This window comes from Salvia hispanica, chromosome 5, assembly GCF_029641045.1.
Source record: "Salvia hispanica isolate PSC_SH4W2 chromosome 5, Shi_PSC_v1, whole genome shotgun sequence".
NCBI lineage: Eukaryota > Viridiplantae > Streptophyta > Magnoliopsida > Lamiales > Lamiaceae > Salvia > Salvia hispanica.
Window position 1 is genome coordinate 12,077,998 of NC_142696.1, and position 18,045 is coordinate 12,096,042.

An 18,045-nucleotide genomic window follows, 5' to 3' on the forward strand; every position below is an offset into this window, starting at 1 on the left:
TCTTATTTTGTCATTTTCGTCATTTTTAGCATAAATGTTAAGCATACCTCATATTCCACACTTATTTTACTCATATTTTATTATAAAATTAATATTCTCTCCGTCCATAAAAAATGGTGCCATTTGTGCACGGCACGGGTTTGAATGAGAAATTAATAAAGTAAGAGAGATGAGAGAAAAAATAGATAAAGTAATAGATATGAAGAAAAATAGGTAAACTAAGAGATGGAAGAGAAAAAGTGGGTAAACTATGAAAGTGAAATATTCTAACTTTAGAAATGTGACTGTTTTGTGGACATCCAAAAATGGCAAAATGAGACTAACTTATTCAACTAACTTTTTGTTACATTTCTTAAACCCGTACTAAACTAAATATGGCTTTTATTATAGGACGAATGCAGTATATAACAAGAGTTTTTTTTCCTTGACGTTACGAGACAATATTAAATGGCAAAGTATTTATAGTACTTCCTCTGTCCCACTGTACGTGACACATATTTTTAGGCACAAGTTTTTAGTTGTACCTTTTCTGTCTCACAAAAGATGTCACACTTGTGGTGAGTTAGGTGCAAAGTGAAAAAATAATATTTGTATTATTGTGAGACTAAACTTTTTCTAGTATTGGAAATGTAATCTCTTTATTGAGATAAACTAAAAAAGAAAGTGAGACATTTTTTTTTTTGGAATAAAATGAAATTTAGTAGTTCAATGAAGAGTGAAAACAAATATACGGAAAAAGTAAGAAAGAATATTAAGTAAAAAGAAATAGAGTATTGTTTTACTCCTATTATGATAAAAGGATACGCCTCACTTTGATAGTCCAAAGAGCGCCTCACTTAATGTTGGAATGATGGAGTGGATTGTGGAAGTAGTTCATAGCGGAGTTAGAAACAGAAGCCTTGAAACCGAAAAGGAAAATCGAGAAGAAACAGAAAAAAGGGCAGAGGAGAAGAAATAAAGCGTGATCTACTGTAAATTCTTTCCGAAATTCTAGTTTCCTTCTCCATCAAACTCTTGTTCCTCTCCAATTATTGAATTCCACAGATACACTGCTTAGTATGGTAGGACACTGATTTATAGAACCAGCGCCCACCAATTGTTTGTTGAATTGAAATTCCCCAACCACTTATCTCTGTACAGTTGAAGCAAATATGATGATCAGAATCCGGAGCCGAGACGGTCTTGAGCGCGTCTCAATCGACAACCCTCCCGCCACCGTCGCCGCGCTCAAGTCCGCCATCGAATCCCAGCTCCAGGTGCCCGTGCATGCCCAGATTCTCTCCACCAATCAAAATTTGCTTCTTGCGAAATCCCAAACCGATCTCACCCGGTTCACGGACATGATCAACCCCAACACCGGGCTGGCCGCCCTCAACATCGGCCACGGCTCCATTGTGTACCTCGCCTACGAGGGCGAACGCACGGTGGCGGGGCCGGCCTTCCACCCGTCCGGGTCGTTTGGGAAGAAGATGACGATGGACGACCTGATTGCGAAGCAGATGAGGATCACGCACCAGGAGAGCCCTCATTGCGACCTCGTCTCGTTTGATCGCGACGCCGCGAACGCGTTCCAGCGATACGTGAACGAAAGCTTGGCTTTTGCGGTGAAGCGCGGCGGTTTTATGTACGGGACGGTGTTGGAGGAGGGGAAGGTGGAGGTTGATTTCGTCTACGAGCCGCCACAGCAGGGGACGGAGGAGAATTTGATCCTTTTGAGGGATCCTGAGAGGAGAAGATGGTTGAGGCCATTGCTTCGGGGCTGGGGATGAGGAGGGTCGGGTTTATTTTCATGCAGACGGTTAGCCAAGATAAGAAGGACTACACGATGTCGAATCTGGAGGTGTTGCAGGCGGTGGAGCTTCAGGCGGAGGGGGATTTGAAGGAGTGGGTGACTGCTGTTGTGAAACTGGAGGTGGATGAGGATGGGGGAGCTGCTGTGCATTTTGAGGCTTTTCAAATGAGTGATGTATGTGTAAGGTTGTTTAAAGAGGGCTGGTTCGAGCGGGATGTGCAAGAGGAGATTGATCCTAAGTTGTCGAGGATGAAGAAGGATGTGGTTGTTGGAGGGAAAGACACTAAGGATGTGGATAATGACTTCTTCATGGTGGTTGTCAAGATTGCTGATCATCAGGTTAGCCTTTTCTTTTCTTTATTCATTTCTTATTATTGAAACTACATTGAGTTAGCTCTCAAAATTAATTAATGATTTAGCTAAACATTGGTTTCCTTATGTGATTCATATGTTTTATTGTATTGGGGTTTCACACGTGTGAGTTTCTCGTGTATCCTAAACAACAACATGACTGTTTATTCATTTCAGATAGCTAGCGATAGAATACTTGAGTATTTGTTATTTGGCTTAGACTAGCTAGGATAGAGTGAATTTTATGGACGACTGCTACGAGGTCCTTAATGATAATATTTTTAGGAATATTTTCAAAAAGCAAGATAGTCTTTTTAGTCGAAAGCAGTCTCACAATGACTACATGATCCTTTTTATCGTCATCATAGAGTTTGTTGCTCTGGTAACACGCTCTTGTAGATACAATTTCTAAATGAAATTCTCTAACCCACTGGTAGGTGTTGCTAAGATGGATTCTGTACCTGAAATCTCTGATTATGCTATTGTCTAAGGTATCTCGAATTTCCTTAATTGATAGAGTTATTTAGGATTAAGTTATTCAGGATCAGAATAAATGGATTGACTGTGCTTTTGTTATAGGAACCCTACTTTGGTTCATCATTAATGAAATAGAGTTGAGTCGTATAGGATCATCAGAAATGTCATCTTAGTCAAGTTAGCAGATTTTCTGTTTGAGCAGGCTGAAACATTGGTGCTTGGCACATGGGGAAAGTTCGACTTTCAATATAAAGTTTGGTTTGGATTCTCTCAGTTCAAAATACCCTTCATCCCGTTGCAGTTAATCTGTGGCTCAGCATGTTCATAACATGCTCCTTTCGTCCTTCCATCCAGTTTATCCGAATCTTCTCATGAATATACCTGCAAATACTTGGACTATTGTTTGATGTCCATCCTTTTTGGTTTACAAACCCATATTCATTGTTTGTTTGTGTTTTCATTACGAAGTAGAGCTAATAGAATTGAACAGAGCTATTAATTTTCTATACTTTTCAAATGGAAGCAAATGATGCTGAGTAGGTTGTTGTTTCTAGCTCCTTTAGGCTGTAGATTTCGTTATTTTCTTTCAAAGAATGTCGTTGCATAATTGTGTTGGCTGCTTTTGGCATCTTTTGGCATACTTTCCATTATAGAATATAATTATCCCACATCGGTTGTGATACAAGCTGAATGTGATATTAGTAATCAATCCAATTTAGAGCCTAACAATAGAATTGAATTGAATTGAATTGAATCTTGATGATTGGTTGTATATTATCCCCAGTTTCGTGACACATCATTTGGAAAATCGTTGTGAAAATAGGCGAGGGAGGGAGGTTAAGAAGACTACTATTTGCAAGGGAAAATCTCTAATGATGTTTATATGATATGTTTTCTTGTCACATAATCACTGATGGAAGCTCTTGTGATAATTTTAGGCTCCACTTTCTTCGACATTTCCTATTGAGAACAGGAACACCCCCGTGACAATGAGGGCGTTGAAAAATCATCTGGATCGAGCAAAGAATCTTTCCTTTGTGATACAGATTTCAGACTTTCATCTGCTACTGTTGCTGGCGAGGTTTCTAGACGTGAACTCCGATGTCCCAGCATTGGCAGGGTGTGTACAGTTACAGGCCATGGTGCCTGAAGGATACCAGCTATTGATCGAGTCGTTGGCTGCTGCTTCTTAGTCGGCTCTTAATCGAGCTGCTGTGTATCGTCGAATTTAACCCTCACGTTTATAGTACTTTTCTTTTCCTTTGGTGGTCTGGTTACTATTTAAGAAATTGGGACCATCTTTTTCTTGCATGAGATATTAGCTTCCATCACATCACTTTCAAGTAGATCCATATAGCTTTTAAACAATATTATGTTCTAGAAACATGCTAGCATTCAAATCTTATTATTTGAACATGACAATATTCTATAAATATAGAATAAACAATTAAGAAAAAGAGAAGACAGAGAAAATTTTATATACCTCATTGGAAAAAAAGATGAATGAATGAATGATCCAGACATGTATCTATAAAAAAAAGGTTCATTTCAACAGTTTTCGCAGAATGAAATGAAGTACTCCATCCGTCTTTAATCATGTGTCCTATTTTTTTCATTTTAGCCTGCCTCTTAGAGCAACTCCAAGGGAGAGGGTAAATGGAGAGGTAAAGAGAAATAACTACCATTTTTACCTCTTCTTCATAAAATTTCATGCTCCAAGGGAAAGGGTATTTGAGGAGGTATTATACCTTCTTTTATTTTGAGGAGGTATCTTTACCTCTTCTTGATAGAAAAGGTATAAAGTTAGTTATTTTATTTGCTTTTTGAATTTACCTTCTTTCCTTGGAGTCCATTACTTTTTAAGAAGGTATAATAACCTTTTTGAGGAGGTAAATGAGAAATATACCTTCTCAATATACCTTTCCCCCTTGGAGATGCTCTTATTAATTATCTCACTTCACTTTTACTATTTTTGGTAATAGACCGCATATTCTCACTCTAAGTGACACATTTTCTTTTTTTTTTAGGATCTCCCATTCTGAATAACATATTTCTAAATATAGAAACATCACTCTCTCTACTTTTACCGTCTCTCTTACTTTATTCTCTTCATTTTACTCACAAAACAACAATATATAAAATCCTATGCCGAATTAGAAATGCTCCACCTAGAGTGGAATAGAGAAAATATTACACTTTAAAAGGTCTATTAGTTAGCAATGATGCAAAAGTAGTAGACCCCATATTGTGGTAATAGACCACTATATTACTACTACTTTTAGTAATAGACCCCAACATTATGTATCTCAATTTTTCATTTTAATCTGTCCCTTTTTAATTGTCTTATTTCATTTTTACTGCTTTTTACAACGCAACACTGCTATAGAAATATTACTATGAATATATTATGACTATACAAATGCTTGATGATATGCAATGCCACAACAGACTAACTCACTCTAATACCAACCCAGCTTGATGTTAACCACATCAACATAGCACTCTACTATCCTTATAATCAATACCCCATTCAACTACTAATATTTCATGGAATTCAAATCAAACCAGCAGAAATAGGTCGAACATATCCTCATACAAAAAGCCTTCCAATTAAGCTGCAGAGGCAGCTGCCGCAGCTGGGGTCAGAACGAACATTTCAGAGGCGTGCGCTTCCACTTTAGCACTAAACGAATTCGTTGAGCTCAAAGAAACATACTCATGCTGCAACAACACAATGAATAACAATTAGTTAACAAGAGAAAAATGATAATGTAGCCATATTTACCTTCCACAGATCTCTGACAGAGGCGCTGGTCAAAGATTCAAGCCCCATCATGTCCCATTTGGCTGTGATTGTCGCAGCTTTTGAACACCGGTTCCACAAGATAATCACTATGCGCTTCCCGGAAAGTGGACCTTCCCAAATCTGTAAACAAATCGGTACATCATAACTAGATGCTACATAACAAAAAGAGTCTGTTTTTTCACATACTTGATAGCAACCATCGGGTCCGTATGTATAAAATTTTCTCCCCTGGACACCGAGTGGATCTGATACACGTATATAGGTGAAGAGAAACAAAGGGGCATCCATTTTGCATTGATAAGAATAAGACCATGAATTCAAGGTAAAAGGTGTGTTTACCTTGGTTTACAGAAATAACCTCCTCATTGGTAAGAATTTCATATGTCTCTGCAGTCATATTTCTTACATCACAGCCAATGATAAGTGGTGCCTTCATCAAAGCCCAAATGCTGAAATGGGACCGATACTCCTGGTAAGTCATTCCCCCGTTTCCAACTTCTAACATATCTGGATCTGTCATAATGTGTCGAAGATAATAAGCAACGAGTCAGGGTTGATGTCAGGAGCATATGAATGTGGATATCGACTCTACCATTCCATCCACCAGGTCCAGCATATGCTGCCCACTTGTCGTTGATATCAGCAATCGCGGTCATGCTAAACCACATAGGCACACAAACTACATCAGTACATGATACAAGCAAATGAAAAATGGATTTAAACAAAAATCATCTATATTTTTGTCTCATAAAATTTAATACAACAAAAATGAAAAAAATTGATGTCTCTATTGAGAACCTTTCCCATGTATCTTCAATGTCATCTGTAGTGCGCCAACTATTGCCGATTTTACTTGCCCATAACGCTGGGTCATCCAAACCCCTAGAAACAATCATAACCGAAGAATGTAACTAGAATGCAACTCGAGACTTGGCATCTAGGAAGGGAAACAATAAGAGTGGACAAGGTTTACCATTCGCAAAGTGAATAGAATATCGTTCTTCCTGTTGCATTCAACGCGTCGCGCATAGGGGGATACCTGGCAATGTGGCTCTACATTAATATCAAGCCACCAATATCAAAATCTGGAAGCATAAGTGTAACCAATTACCTTTCCTTAGGATCAATTCCCAGATTGAAACAGTTGTCATACTTCAAGTAATCGATACCCTAACCAACAAAAAACAGACGGTTTTAGAACCTCAGATCATGGTTACACCATACAAAAAAGTTATAGCAAAGAGGAACCAACCCAAGACGCGAAGAGTGCTGCGTCATCATTTTCATGTTTGAGCGAGCCGGGGCGAACTACATGTATAAAGTCTGTAGATGTCCAATTCCATATGAACAAAGGACATTAAAGGTTAAAACAAAACAAAGCAAAAAAAGGCTTGTCACAGAGTTTGAAAGAAAAGATTATTGTGAAGGTTATCACAAAATTTTTCATACCCTGCATCCGAGTAGATCCCGATTTTGAGACCTTTTGAGTGCACATAATCAGCAAGAGCCTTAATGCCTGATGGAAATGCTTTAGAATCAGGAACCATATTACCCTGTATTAAAATCCAAGATTAATTACAATCACATGCTTCAAAGCTTTTTTGCACATACCAATATAGCATATACTATAATAACTACATATAGAACTAAGTTAAGATGATTAACAACAGTGAGAGATATGCTTATCTACCTCTGAGCTCCTCACCAGTTCAGACCAACAATCATCTGCATATCATGATATCCACCAAATGTAAGAACACTGGGAATCACAGATGAAAACATTCAATACAAATCATGTGATTTTGGGTGTTTGGATTTACCTATATTGACATATACATACCCAAGCTTAGCCAAACCAGTAGTAACAAGAGCATCAGCTGTCAAAAAGACAAAACAAGCATCAATAAAACTGAATTAATGAAAAACAATATGTATGTAATTTCATAAATCAAAAGGTAAATTGAGAACAACATAAATACTCCATCCGTCCTTGAGAAGTATGAATTATTTCCTTTCAGTCCGTCCCGGAAAAGTATGAACTTTCTAATTTTGAAAGAGTTAAACAACACAGTAACTATACACATCATTAATTTATTACTCCCTCTGTTCCATAGTAATAGAGTCATTTTGCCATTTTGGTACGTTCTATAATAACAAAGTCATTTCCCACTACAGTCCTGTGGCCCCACTGTCGAATAACATTACTTACACTACCTTTACCTCTCACCAATTATATAGGGACGGAGGGAGTGTGATATTTTGAGAGGTAAGAAGATACCTGTTTTCCTAATTACTTTTTCATCAATGCGGCATCTGAAGAAATTCCAGCTATTCCATCTGTTCAAAAAATCAAGTAATTAAACATGTATTCAGTGAAACATAATACTACAAAGAAAATACGATCAAAGTATAGTCACCCCATTTGAGGAGTTTGTGCCAAACCATTTCCAAGCTGTAAAATCCCATATTTTGAAGTATCATAAATTTCAAAAGAGGGCAGCACTCTTGCTGCAGTAACTGCCGCATATACATACAGAATAACGGTAAGCCTCACACAAGTCCTAGTGCTCTTCGCCATCTTTTATTTTCTCACACTAGAAAAGTAGTAGGTGGAAGCAAAATGTGTGTAATTATAAAGAGAATTGATCAAGGGATATTCTGTAATAATTTGAGTGTGTAATTGTTTATTTGGATTAGATTGATGAGTGGTGTGTCCACTGAACCTAAAAAGTTGAAATCAGATAGTTTGATAAAGAGATTTCTGTCTGTGTCAATAATTATTGTTGTTTACAAATATACTGTGTTCGGCACTTGCTGATTGCCTCGCCATTCACAATCATCTCTTTTCTAATTTTCAACATATCATTAACACTTAGTTTCGGTTTCTGCTGATACGACCCATTTCAATCTTTTAATAAAGCTTTTTTTTTAATCTTATCTTTAATTCATCTTTTTTATAAGTAGTTGGTGTTCCATCCAATGAAGACTTATATAATCAGGCTTAGTGATTTTAATTTTTTCTTTTCACAAATTGAAACTTAAATGGGTTGGACTGTGGTCGGATCAGTTTTCTGTTTAACTAATGCAATTTAATATTCATATATATTTTTGGGTCAGTCATTGTTCACTATCGAACTGGTCCGATTTAAAGTCTAGATATATTGATTAGTCAATATGTTTTCAATTTCAGTTCCTGATTGAACTAGTTGGACCAGTCCTTTATTGAACTGGTTCTTTCAATTGAAGTAGACAACCATCCTCGTGAGTCATGAATCAGGGAAAATAAGTAATAAAAATCAGTGAAATAAGTGATTTAGCAAATTAACAAAGACACACTAAGTCTAGGAGATCATTTTTTTATTTTGACAAAAATCAAACGTACCCACCCTAATAGTGTGTGGATTGTATCAACAGTCAATATAGATGAGTAGAAATAGTATTAGGTTTACCTCGTTAGACCATCTCTAACAATACGCTAAAATTCAAAATAAAATAGTCAATTTGATTCAATGATACTTCAAAACCAATCTCTTTTTGGATTTTTTAGTACAATGCACATATCATTAGGTTTACACTATAACAAACTCTATCACTTTATCAAATTTTGTGAATAACAAAATAGTGAATAAAGATTTTTTTAAATTTGAGTTTAACGTAAATGACTGAAGTAAACACTAAAATAAATTTATTTAATGTAAATAGTTAAAGATACTCTTAAAATATGAATAGTTATATGTGAATCAAACGCAAACCCCGGCACCGGAGCCATTACTATTATGCGACCTCTCCTTTTCTCTGAAATGAAATGAGAGAATTAAGGTTCTTGGGTTAAATGAAAAAGATTAGAATAAAGAGGAATAGGGTTTGGATTGTGGAAATATTTATGGCTTCATTTGTTAAATATAGTAAGTAGTACAGTATTATTTTATTTTTTTAGACCGTTTACTTCTATTTTCAAATAATCAATTACTCCCTCCGTTCCTAAAAGTTTGTTCCATTTTTTTATTTCCATCCATCCTATAAAATTTATCTCATTTCACTTTTTACCATTTTTTATAATAGATCTCATATTCCGCTAACTCATTCTTACTCACATTTTATTATATATAAAACTTTTATATAAAAATAGTACTCACATTCTAATAACTTTTTCAGTTCACTTTTCATTACATTTCTTAAAATCCACGTCGATCAAAGTGAGATAAAATTTTAGGGACAAAGGGAGTAATATTTAAGAAATATTAAAAATTTCAACTAATCATGAATTAATAACTTAATTCTGTTTTATTATCAGAAAGCTAATTGACCAATTTTATAAGTTAAAATATGAAAGTACGAAACATAATATTGTGGATCAAATTCCTAAAATGGTTTAGTCTATTAATTGACTGGGAAGGCCAATAATTGAAAACTATTCAATTAAAATGAATAGAGTAGTACAACAAGATGTTTCTTTGTTTCCTAGTAATTTTTATTAAATAGTAACAATATAAATTGAATTGTATCGTGCATGTTTTTAAATTTTCTCTTGCTTAAGAAGAAGTCAACTAGTGCTACGTCACTGCGTGAGAGAGTATCTATTTATGGTGGAAATGAGAAACAAAATTCCTTTGACGGTAAAATAGTGTTTGTCTAGTGACAATAGAATGTTGTTTTTTCCTTTTTGTCATTTTTCAATAATTTATTCATTTTGCGGTTGAAAAAAGCCATCTCCAGACTACCTTTTTTTTAAAAAATATTTTTTGCATATGGTAGGATTTTGATGGCTTGAAAATTTGGGGATATACTAATTGCAAAAGTTTGGGCATGTATTTGCCATATGTTGAAAATGATATTGTAATTGCAAATTTGAGTAAAAGTTAGTGATTTAAATGCAACTAGTGTCACACTCGTGCGTTGCACGACTTAGTTTATTTCTATTATTGTAATTCTATGTTGTGAACTAATCTATTGATCAAAATGACACAAAAATCACAAATACATTTATTAGAAAATTAAAAGTAAATAAATTTGGAATTAAATCAAATTTGATTAAATACGTTTAGATTTCTATTATAAATAACCACAAATTATCCACAATTCTATGTTGTGAATTAATCTATTGATCAAAATGACAAAAAAATCATAAACACATTATTAAAAGTTAAAACCATATACAATAAAATACTAAAATACTACTACTTTAATGTTAAAATCACACACAATAACGCATTTAATTTTAAATTAATTCAAATTTTGAGTCTCTTTATTCGTAGGCTTGTAGCATATGAATATGATGTAACAAAGTCTATGTCAACAATCTTCAATAAAAATGTGAAACCATAACCATTACATAATAATTCTTGTACTGTAAGAAATAAGATAGTGATAAATTATTATCAGATCCAAAAAAAAAATACTACTGTATACTATAACAATCTTTAATCTTGTGGTGGTACATACAAAATAGCAATATTTGGCTGAAAAGAAACTGTCACTTATATTTAATTTTTATTTCCATAAAGAAAAAAGAAAATAGACCTATAATCTAGCCTTAAAAACAGCCTCATAAATTACACATATATAAAGTTTTACTATTTCCAAAAAGAAAAATAATCCTATAATCACCCATACACCACTATACACATTTATAACAGTAACTCATTTTTGCATATATGGACATTTGAGAAATTTATATGCCAAATATACACACAATTAAACACTACTACTACATGTTACCCTAGCTAAAAAAATTGCTCGATCTCATTATCTTCTCCAAATATTTATGTATCTTCCTTTTTCTAGATGACAAACTTATTCCTATCCAATCTCTGCTCGTCGACCTGTTCAATCAGGTACGTCTCTCTCTTCCTCTATTTGATAATAAACAAAGAAACATGAATGTAAATGAAACTTTCAAAAAAATTGAAAAATAAACATACTGGAATCACGATAGTTTAACACTAAAATCATAGATTTTGTGCAAAATTGTAAAAAGAAGCTAGAAGAATGAGATGCCTTTTGCAGAATATGTCACGACCGCGCCTTGCTAAGGATAGCATTGCTCGGTGAATCATGACTAGGGGAGGGAAATTAGAAGAGGGGATAGAAAGGGGATAAAAGAAATAACGATAAGACAACACATACTTCTTGATAAGATAAAGGAGGTTCACAAGGCAACGAAAGATGATGAAATTCAAAAGAGTGTTTGACATGGTCACTCGTTACTAATCATTATTCTTACGATCCATCTAGTACATAATACTACAATAGTGCACACAGCGGAAGGAGTTGTAAACACATGGCCATATGTGTGAAGACATATGCCACGAGAACCCTACAAACGAGATGAGACGACTACCAGCTCCACTCAGCCACCATTTCATCACTGCTCAACCTGCACATTTAGTAATACATGCAGGGCTGAGTACGGAGTACTCAGTGAACACATTGCCGAAAAGTTACACATATATAAGAAAAGTTATCATTATCATGCCATCACAGTAGCACACGAGGATTTTTCTTAAAAGGCCCGAGCTTACTAAGTTCATTTTCATAAAGTTCGTCTGATCAGACTAAGTTCATTCCAGCCATCCGCCATATCTGATGGTTCATTGTGTGTCGGGAAGGTGGCCACCTTCCACGATCACATTGAACGGCCAACCCTTACGATGACTCACGGTCCATTCCTTTGTGTACACTAACTCGAATAGTATCTTGGTCCTATTGGAGCCGAATTCGATTCATTCATTCATTTGGCATCGCCAAACAGATAGGCATCATAAAACAAATAATTTATGGCACGATAACATTTGAAAAGAAAGTAAGTGCGATTTTATCAAACAAAAATTATTTCATATATTTGATAATTTTATCCACACTTAATGTGTTGGATATAAAGCCCACCTCAAAGCTTCCAAGTAAATCTCAACATGAGCTCGTCTTCGAAAATCAAACTCCGTGAACATGCCCTTCTTGAAAGAGGGTATTGATTCAATTAGTCTTTAGAACGTTCATAAGGTGCATGAAATGCAATGATCCTACATGGGGAATGCATCCTATGTTCGAGGTTCGATCGAGGTAACTTCATTCCATCAAAACTTATGGCTCTCTATTTTTAAAGATACTTTAGAAGTAAAAGACGACTATCGGAGAGAACTCATTAAGCTCATAGATTTCTATCTATAAGGAATTAATTTAGGGATTTCGTATTAATTAAAACGAGATTAATTATTTACCGAATATGAGGGAGTCGGTTAATTCGAAACTATCATTAATCCCAACCAAAAGATAAAGAGCCTAAAGATAGAAAATTAAGCTTGTCCTAAAAAAAAGTCCAACATACAACGAGTATTTACATTAATTAGGATAGTCCAAGGTAACAAAGGCCAACTTCTCATCTTCTCATTATTTTCGGCCCATTTAAGAAACAAAACGAGCCCAACTAAAAAATAAATAAATGGTGCCCAATTAATTTGAAACATACGCCACTTTTTCTCTCGTATAACTATCCCTTTTTTCTCCACTTCCTCACACCCTCTCGACCGGCATTGGCATCGCCAGCGAGCGACGCCAGCTGCCGCCGCCTCGTCTTCCTCTCTCTATCACGGCTTCTCTCTCTCTCTCTCTCTCTCTCTCTCTCTCTCTCTCTCTCTCTCTCTCTCTCTCTCTCTCTCTCTCTCTCTCTCTCTCTCTCTCTCTCTCTCTCTCTCTCTCTCTCTCTCTCTCTCTCTCTCTCTCTCTCTCTCTCTCTCTCTCTCTCTCTCTCTCTCTCTCAACTCTCTTTCTCTATCTCAATTCTCTTTCTCTCCTCGCTGATCTGCCGGAGACAGCCACCGCTTGTCACGACGGCGCCGGCTGACCTCCAGAGCCTCCTCCTCCCTTCCCCATTCCTTCTTATTCTTTACTTTGCTCTCAGTCTCCCTCTGTTATGCCGGAGGCGGCTGCTCCCGCCACTGTACTGTCGTTGACGCTGCGGGGCTGCTGCCGCTGGTTTGCCGAACGCAGCAGCTGCGAGTGTGTGCGTGTGTGGCTGCCGAGAGGGCAGTAAGGGGTGCGTGTGTGCGTGGCTGCCGGAGGCAGCAGCAGCGGTGGCACCGTTCGGTAGCTCGGTGCTCATCGAGCACTCTTAAATGCCAAGTCCACATTTTCATCTCATGCTCGATATTAACTTGGCTAAGAGAGTTTATGGTTTCAAAATGACAACATGTTTTGGTGTTCAAGTCTATAGGTTTAAACATATAATAGCTAAGTTATTGTTGAACAAAAGGAATTTAGATGTTCAAGGTACTAAGTTTTCGTTTGAAAATGTGAGCATGTTTGGTCTATTGATATTGGTATGAGAAGAGAATGTTTGAATGAATTGCTATCATGGTGTGATCGAATTTAATCAAATGTGATGTAAAAGCTAGAGAATTTAAAATGGTGAAAAGAAAGTTACCTTGAAGAAGTGAAGGTGGTGACAAGAGACTTTATTTTCTTTGCTTGAAACTTTCTAAATCCTCACTTGAATGAAATTTGATGGTGTAGTGTTTTTTTTTTTTTTGGTGGAATAAAAGATTCAAAAGATGAAGTGAGTGTAGTATTTATAGAAGAAATGGTGCATGGGAAGAATATGGGTAAAAGCTTGATTCATGGAGGAATTACATTGTCCAATGGTTATAAACTTCTTGCCAAATGAGGTAAGTTGTCACCTCAATCATTCACAATGCCATAAATGACAAGAATATTACATCTTGTCGCTTAAAAAGACGTGAGCCGTCGTTTGAGAAGTGCGCTTGATGTGATATGATTTCGTCGATCGTCTCGTCTTGATTTAACATGCTTCTTATCCTTTCGTGTTGGTATGGGGGTTCAAGGCGTGACTATTGAGCAAGATCCGGAGGGTATGGAAAGTATACTTTATTTTTATTCTAGTGCTGAAACTCGATATAAAAACGTGTACGAACATTTATTTGAAACTCGGACATCACAAAGGGACTATGAGAATATTAAATATTGTAATGGAACTATTTTCGATCACCACTCAAAAGCTAGGCGCGAAACTAATACTACCTCTGTCCCTGAAAATTTGATACATATTACCATTTCGGTCCGTCCCTGAAAATTTGATACACTTCACTTTTACTATTTTGGTAGTGGACCCCATATTCCACTAACTCATTCTTACTCACATTTTATTATAAAACTAATACTTTAAAAGTAGGACCCACATCCCACCAACTTTTTCAACTCACTTTCCATTACATTTCTTAAAACCCGTGTCGAGTCAAAGTGTAGCAAATTTTGGGGGACGGAGGTAGTATATATTAATAGGTCAGTTTTCCAAAAGTCTTAGGGAATAAATAAAAAGGCGGGGTGTTACAGAATAGTTGGAGCTATTTCAATTCAAAATGAGTTGCAGTATTGTTGAAGTTGCCCCTTTTAAAAACGAACTAAATTCTTTGAGCTTTCTCACCGAACTAAATTCTCTTCTGGAACGTAATCGAATCTGAATTCGTGTTTCCATGAATGTAAATCATCATTGTACAAACAAATTTATAGCAAATTGGTAGCTTTTCGTATTCTTAATAACTTTTTGAATATAGTGCCAGCCATTTATTATAAAATTAAACTAATAGTAATAAATGACTTTTAATTTTTGGACATTTCAAATCATAATCATTAATAGAAATCAATTTTATTTCTAATATATGTTGTCTGGCTATCATAGCAACATTTGAATAAAAACGTTTAGTCATGTGGACATTTAATGCATTAAACTGATCAAAATTAATTTTTTTACTCAATGTTTTAAACGCATGGAAAATTAATATTACTGCCTAATAACCTTAAAAATTTCTAAACCATGATTGGAAAAATTAATTATTTTACATAGTGGAATGCATTTATGCATGTGAAACTGCCGCATAGGATTACAAAATTGTATATAAAATTATTACTCCTACTACATAAATTTAATTTAATTGCAATAACACCCAAAACTTATAAATTATTCAAAATTTAGCTCAAACTCACCTTTTATATATGTATAGATTAGTTTATGAGAATAAGCAATAAATTTTATTCTATTGTATCTACATAACTGAAAATTGGATCCTTCATTAATCGCCACCGCCCAATCTCACTTGACTCAATCCACATCACCAAATTATTTCGATTTTGTGGCGGAATCAGAAACATGGGAATCATATAAATCGCATTCAATAAAGAGTGATGCTAAACAACCATATGGACAACCACACAAGGACAAATTAGTAAATATAAATGTTGATTAATAGATAAAATATTAATTATAGTTAGTGGACAATTGAAAATTACTTATATAACCTTTTCTTTATTTTCTGCTAGAGTTCCCTCCATCTTATTTTTTCCAAAGAGAGAGAAAGAGCTAATTCAAATTTTAAACTCAAATCATACATTAATTACGTACTCCATTTAATAGCCAAATATTGGAAATTGAATCAAAAGAAACAGCCACTTATATCGACCCCCTTTATTTATTTTATTTTATTTTTTCTATTTTCCTGTTTTCATTATTTTCTTCTACTTGATTCATTCCAAAAGATGGTACTATATCCTAAATTCTAATCATTCAAATAATTAACTAGTTTTAAGCATAGTGTAGTATTTGTTTGTCGAATGATGTATAACCCAAATGGCAAAAAGGAAAAGGAAAATGAGCCATACAATTTAATTTAGGTATTAAATTTAGGTATTGAATATTATCATGAATTTAAAAAAATTATTAAATTAAACAATTCGTGGTGGGTCACATGTTTCGGGCTTAACATCATCTCTTCCTAGTAACTGATGTCTGGGCTTAACATCATCTCTTCGTGGTGGGTCACATGCTTCGGGTCGTATACATACTTTCGTAGCTTCAAAACATGGAAAATAGTGTCCATTTCCAAAACTGGGTGGCAACGCCAAACAATACGCCATAGTTCAATTTCCTCCATGATTTCATAGAGTCCAAATGAACGAGATCCAAGCTTTTCTTTTAAACCAAAAATGTAATATCCCTTCAAAAGGAGATACCTTCAAGCAAACCTTGTCTCCTAATTTGAACTACAAGTCGATCTGATGAGCATCTGTGCATGACTTTTGTCGGTCTTGTGATTCTTTGATCCTTCCTTTGATTTGTCGCACGATTTGGACCACCATCTTCGTCTCATTATAGCGGCGATCTGCACTTTCTCTCGCATAACACTACGTAAGGTGTCATATTAACGGTCGTCTTGTAACTGTTGTTGTAGAAAAAAAAAATCTATAATTAATAGGATTGCATTTGCTTTCACCTCGGTTGGGCACAACAGCTCAATGCGAACGTCACCTCCGATTATCAGCCAGATTGTAGATGAAAGTAGTGCCAAAGTTTAGTTTTATACCCAGTTCTTATTGTAGTTTTCTCCAAAATTTCCAAGTGAAATTTCACATCTTGATCTAACGTGATTGAGGTCGAGATACCATGTAGGCGCGCAAATTTTGGTCCCTCTAAAATTTTTGCCTTAGGTCTTGATATACCTTCGTACTCCCAGGGTGTGCGGTGTAGGCGTGTCATGGTCCTCACTCACAATCTTGTCTCTCAGTTTCTTATCCTTGGGTGCACACAATCTTCCTTCGAAAGTGAGGGCGTTATCTGCCTCCTCGGGGTAGTTCTCACATCCATTGGTCCTCACCTTTACTCGTATCTTTTCCAAGCCTTCGTCCAGCATTTCCACAGCGATGATACTCTTTCTTAAATTTGGCTCCACCACTAGAGTAACTATCCTTGCTTCTAACGTTTCCGGGTATTTACCATTTCTAAATTGAGCTTGCTAAATTCTCGTAGGAGTTTCTCCTCGTGGGCGAACATGGCTGCCAAGTGTTGCGTCGTTCGGCTTAGAGCATCGGTCACCACATTGGCCTTGCCGGGATGGTAGTTGATGTCACAATTGTAATCTTTCACTAACTTCAACCATCTCCTCTGTCTTATGTTCAAGTCCTTTTGCTCAAAGAAATACTTAAGGCTTTTGTGGTCTATACAAAAAATTTTCACATCGAAATCCGTAGAGGTGGTGCCTCTAAATTTTTTTTAGGGCGTGCACTACTGCGGCTAAATCCAAACCGTGTGTAGGATAGTTAAGCTCGTGCGCTCTGAGCTGTCGTGATGCATATGCTATTACTATTCCATCCTGCACGAGAATGCAACCTAGTCCATTTTTCGACGCATCGGTGTAAACTTTATAGTCTTTTGTCAGGTCTGGGACGACTAAAACTGGTGCGGAGGTTAACTTACTATTTAGTAACTCAAAGCTTTCTTCACATCTAGGGTCATGAAATTTTGGCTCCCTTCTTTAGTTGTTGCGTCATTGGTCTTGCAATCTTAAAGAAGTCATCAATAATTCTTCTATAGTAACCTATTAGTCCTAAGAAGCTTTATATTTCGTTGGGTGTTGTAGGAGGTTCCAAATTCTACATGATCTCTACTTTTATTGGATTCATTCGGATTCCTTCGGCAGTCACATGACAGAGGAAGTTCAACTCGTTGATCCTGAACTCACACTTGCTAAATTTGGCATACAACTTTTAAACCTTAGTGTTCCCAAGGTGATTAGTATGTTTTTTTCGTGTTTCTTCTTGTTCCTTGTATAGATGA

The 18,045-nt window shown here is 35.9% G+C and overlaps 2 pseudogenes across 2 annotated transcripts; one reads left to right on the forward strand and one right to left on the reverse strand.

Moving 5' to 3' along the window:
• Window positions 1-799: 799 nt before the first annotated feature.
• LOC125190693 (NPL4-like protein B) lies at window positions 800-4,090 on the forward strand (annotated as a pseudogene). Its single transcript, XR_016130620.1, has 2 exons — window positions 800-2,131; window positions 3,559-4,090. The product of XR_016130620.1 is annotated as an NPL4-like protein B (transcript).
• Window positions 4,091-4,930: 840 nt separating this feature from the next.
• On the reverse strand, window positions 4,931-8,098 carry LOC125190691 (alpha-galactosidase 3-like; annotated as a pseudogene). Its single transcript, XR_016130619.1, has 14 exons — window positions 7,844-8,098; window positions 7,705-7,763; window positions 7,247-7,303; window positions 7,117-7,151; window positions 6,876-6,979; window positions 6,679-6,749; window positions 6,538-6,596; window positions 6,400-6,465; window positions 6,225-6,308; window positions 6,019-6,083; window positions 5,766-5,939; window positions 5,613-5,671; window positions 5,406-5,546; window positions 4,931-5,341 (listed from the first exon to the last, which is right to left on the reverse strand). The product of XR_016130619.1 is annotated as an alpha-galactosidase 3-like (transcript).
• Between the last annotated feature and the right edge of the window lie 9,947 nt (window positions 8,099-18,045).